This window comes from Tachyglossus aculeatus, chromosome 2 (genome assembly GCF_015852505.1).
Source record: "Tachyglossus aculeatus isolate mTacAcu1 chromosome 2, mTacAcu1.pri, whole genome shotgun sequence".
Taxonomy (NCBI): domain Eukaryota; kingdom Metazoa; phylum Chordata; class Mammalia; order Monotremata; family Tachyglossidae; genus Tachyglossus; species Tachyglossus aculeatus.
This window is the reverse complement of record NC_052067.1, coordinates 17,392,711-17,397,685: the sequence shown is the minus strand read 5'-3', so window position 1 is coordinate 17,397,685 and position 4,975 is coordinate 17,392,711. Positions and strand designations below refer to the sequence as shown.

General features: G+C 43.6%; 1 non-coding gene across 1 annotated transcript; it reads right to left on the bottom strand.

Moving 5' to 3' along the window:
* Positions 1-2,356: 2,356 nt before the first annotated feature.
* Positions 2,357-2,494, bottom strand: LOC119925024. Its single transcript, XR_005449696.1, has one exon. It is a non-coding gene; the product is annotated as a small nucleolar RNA SNORA7 (small nucleolar RNA).
* Between the last annotated feature and the right edge of the window lie 2,481 nt (positions 2,495-4,975).

Genomic DNA, 4,975 nt, shown 5'->3' with positions numbered 1-4,975 from the left:
ACCTTGTGGTCTTGGATAAGTCACTTAACTCAGTGTTTTAATAATAATAATAATAGTGGTGTTTGTTAAGCACTTACTATGTGCCAGGCATTGTACTAAGTGTTGGGTTGGATACAAGTTTATCAGGTTGGACCCGGTACCTGTCCCATATGGGGCTCACAGTCTTAATCTCCATTTTACAGATGAGGTAACTGAGGCACAGAGAAGTGAGGTGACTTGCCCAAGGTCATGCATCTGAAAAGTGGCAAAGCTGGGATTAGGGCCTTGGTCTTTTTGACTCCTCATCCAGAACCCCTCCCCCCCTACTCCATTCATGATTCCTCAGAAAACCAAAGTGCTGGGAGTGAAAATCTTCCTGTTTCTCTTCCATTTTCCCTTCTCCTTGTCTTTTAAAGAATTGATGGATTCTGTCCCAGAGGACAGAAAGAATCACCCCCCCCCCCCCACCTCAATATCATGAGGAGTTTCTCCTCCCACAACCTATTGTTTCCCTTCCTCTCTCGGCTAAACTCTGGATGGAAATAAGCTTCCTATGACTCCTAGTTTATTCACCTCCTCTAAGAAATAATAGTTGAAGATAAATCTAACCAACCTTCTTTGAAATGATGGCTTTTAACTAACTCGACCCCTGTCCTGGTGTCTCAGTTGTGTGTTTTCTCTTACAGTGCTTTCCCATTCCCAAACAATGCACAGTTTAACAGGGAAATTTATATTAACTAGGCAGCTGTCTGCCACAGACAGCTCTCAGGTGTAACTCCCTCTAGGATATCTCGAATTGACATGCCATCTTTATAAAGCAATTTAAAGTCAGCTTTGAGTAATCATACACCACTTTGAAGAGGCATATGTTATAATGTCAATTTTTGTCAGGTCTGAGTCATCTGTGTAACACTGATCATGTCTCGAGCATTTGATGATGGCATCTCCCATCCGAAGATGGAAAAGTCTCAGACCGAGAACTTGCCTGGAGGAAGTGGTTATGTTGTCTGGCACAGCACAGTTCTCATCCCCTCAACCCTGCCAGTCTGGGGCCCGTTGGCAGCCCCGAGTGCAATGAGCAGGGGGCAAGGTTCCAGCAAAAAATTTTTACCTGTGGGATCCAGTTATGATGGAAATGATTGCCACAGAGTGCTGATTCTGTGCCCAAGTGCTATAACCCAGCCAACAGCTGCCTTGGTAGCCACAACAGTCTTTGCTGCCCACTTTAGGCAACTATTTTTCAGGATTCCTGCTCGCCCATATCCTTCCTCTGGCCTGGTTCGCCCTCCCTTTTCATAACAACAGACAATTCCTCTGCCCAACTTGAAAGCTCCACTGAAGGCACATCTCCTCTAACAGGCCTTCCCTGACTAAGCCCTCATGTCCTCCTTTCCCAGTCCTTTCTGTTTTGCTCTGACTTGCTCCCTTTATTCACCCCCTCCACCTAGCCCCACGGCACATATATACATATACATAATTTATCTGAATTAATGTCTGTCTCCCCCTCTGAACTCTAACGTCCCTGTGGGCAAGGGAATGTTTTGGTTATATTTTTGTGTTTCATTCTCCCAAACGCTAAGTATAGTACCCTGAACATAGTAAGCGCTCAATAAATATGATGTATTGATAGATTCCTTGACCTGTTCTTTTCACCGAATGTCCTATGAGGTCCATCAGTCAGAATCCCTTACCCCCAATGTCATAGTCCCGGTAGACATTTTCCTACTTGCAGACCAGGACATGAACCTGGTAGAAGCAGTATGGCATAGTGGATAGAGCAGAAGCCTTGAGTCAGAAGGACCTGGATTCTAATCCCTGCTCTGCCACTTATCTGCTGTGTGACTTTAAGCAAGTTACTTCACTTTTCTGTGCTTCAGTTGTCTCATCTGCAAAATGGGGATTAAGACTGTGAACCCCATATGGGGCATGGACTGTGTCCAACCTCATTAACTGGTAGCTACCCAAGCACTACTGTACAGTGTCTGGCACATAGTAAGTGCTTAACAAATACCACTGCCCCCCCAAAAAAAAACTAGGTCTCCTGATTCTCAGAGCTGTGATGTTACCACCAGATCAACAGCAGAGCTTCTTGACTATTTCCTGGACTGTTCATTCCACTGTGAGCATTGATACACTGCATTGTCATTAACCTGTCTTGTGTTATACTGTCGAGTTGTCTCTGCCCCATAGCGACTCCATGGATGCATCTCTCCCAGAATGCCCCACTCTCTATCTGTAATCTTTCTGATAGTGTATCCATAGAGTTTTCTTGGTAAATTTATGGAAGTGGTTTACCGTTGCCTTTTTCCATGTAGTAAATTTGTCTCCACTCTTGGCTTTCTCCCATGCCACAACTGCTCAGCACAGGTGAGTTTTGACTTGTAGCCGATTGCCTTCCACTCACTAGCCACTGTCCAAGCTAGGAATGGAATGGGTAGGCCTCCGCTCGACTCTCCCTCCCATAGCCGAGAGTGGTAGAGGACTGGAAACTCTCCAAGTAAGATCCTGAGAGGAAGTCATGAATCTCAGAGAGGGAAAAACAGTGAGTGCTTTTGATGCCACCCCATATCATGGGACCACATTCATTATGGACCCAGTCTCCTTTCTTGACACCAAGGTAGTGAACCCCAAGAACCACTATCAGAGACAAGAAGCTCTCACACAGTGCTTTCCCACCTCTTTTTCAAAATGGTATTTTGTTAAGTGCTTACTGCGTACCAAGGGCTGTCTAAACCCTGGGGTAGATACAAGATAATCAGGCCCGTTACAGTCCCTGTTCTGCATGGGTCTTTAGTCCAAGTAGGACAGAGAACAAGTAAAGGAGTAACAATAAAAAGAATAATAATTGTGGTATTTCTTAGGTGCCTCCTATGTACCAAGAGCTGTATTGAGCACAGGGGAAGACTCAAGATAATCAGGTCCCACATGGGGCCTACAGTCTAAATAGGAGGGAGAACAGATTCTGAACCCTCATTTTGCAGTTGGGAAAAGTGAAGCACAGAGAAGTTAAGTGATTTGACCAAGGTCACACATCAGACAAGGGTCAGAGGCAGTACTAGAACCCAGGTCCTTTGGCTCCCAGGCCCAGGCTTTACCATTCCTGAGGTCTATATTAGCTGAAGTATAGTTCTGGTATGAGCATTTTTTATTCACAAACAGGCTTCCACAAATGGAAGAAGTTTTCGTTTGGAGGAGTTCGTTCTCCTCTTTGGGAGTTTTTAAAAACCTTTAGAATAATGTTTTCATAGGACGCTGTTTTTCTTATTTTGATTTAGAGAATCCACTACCCCATGTATCTTTCCCTCATAAACATTAGGTCAGGACACTAAGAAGTGAGAGAGGAGGATAGAGGAGAAGAAAAAATTAAATGCTGAGATTAAAATAAAGTTTGTGGATTGTCTGTGGATTTCAGTGATCCAGGCCCTCCTCATTACCTCAGATAATTGAGAACTGTCTTTGGGTCTTTTCAAATACCTTCCAGGAATTCATTTTATTAATGAGAAAGGGTAAAACAGAGGAATCCTGGAATTAAAGAAGCTAGGCAAAAATAACTACTATATTTTGGGTGTTGTGGTTTTAATCATTCAAATGACTTTTGTTCTTTACATCCCCATCTTGTTAGCAAGATTTCAAAGGTCTGCATGTGGCATATTAAGGCTGGAAGCATCACAGCTCAATATGCCAGTGTTATGGGATCGATTCATCCGGTCATTGAAATTTGATTCTTGAGGTATTCATCTTCATTATGGCTAGGGACAGCTCTCTATGCGTCATACTCTTGCAGCTTTATTGACAATTAAATACAAAGCATTATCTGATGTGTGTTTGGATCCTATTTACTTACTATCAAACTTCTGAAAGCATTTGACTAACAGTGTATCCAAGAGCCTCTGGATTCCTGAACCACAATAAGAACAATGAAAAACTCGGCCAAAATTCCAATAAATTCAACAGCATTGTTTGCCAAATTCTTCAATCTTGTTCTAGCATCCCACTTCTAAAAATGACAATATCTGGCTCATTTACACCACTTCGGGGGTTCACATTTCCAAAACAAGGCTCCACCCATTTACCTCAAGCCCCCCTCCTCCTCTGCCACCCCTACTCCCGGGGAAATCTTACAATTGCCTCTTGATTGGTCTTCTAGCAGGTTCTCAAGAATAGATCAGAAGCCAATTTGAGTGTGGTATATGATAAAGCCAACTCCTAGGCCATTAAATAAGTGCAGATTGAGAATATATAGTTGGTGCTTAATAAGTACCATAATCATCCTCTGCTAGCTGTTTTTTCTCCCTTGTAGACTGTGAGCCCATTGTTGGGTAGGGACCGTCTCTATATGTTGCCGATTTGTACTTCCCAAGCGCTTAGTACAGTGCTCTGCACACAGTAAGTGCTCAATAAATATGATTAAATGAATGAACAACTACCCGAGGAGCAACATGGCCTAGTGGAAAGCGTGGACCTGCCAGTCAGAGAACCTGGGTTCTAATCCCAGCTCTGCCACTTGTCTGCTGTGTGACTGGATAATTGTCTTAACTTATTTGTTCCTCATTTCCCTCATCTGCAAAATGGGGATTCAATACCTGTTCTCCCCTGTACTTAGACTTTGATCGTCCTGAGGAAGCTGATTATCCTGTATCTACCCAACCCGTAGTACAGCACTTAACGAGTTCCACAATTATTATTATTAGCCTGCCCCTACAATAATTGTCTATGTCTGGACCTTTCCACTGATCTAAGAGTCCTGAAACACTCTCCAGCCAAACCCCAACCTCCTACATGCCTTCCTTAATTTGTTCCCAGAGTCCCAAGCTGTATAAACCCATCAGAGAAGCAGTGTGGTCTAGTGGTTAGACCTGGGTTCTAATGTCAGTCCACTGCTTGTCTTCTGTGGGATCTTGGGCAAGTGACTTCACTTCTCTGTGGCTCCATCACCTCATTTGTAAAATGGAGATTAAGACTGTGAGTCCTATGTGGGATGGATTGTGTCCAAACT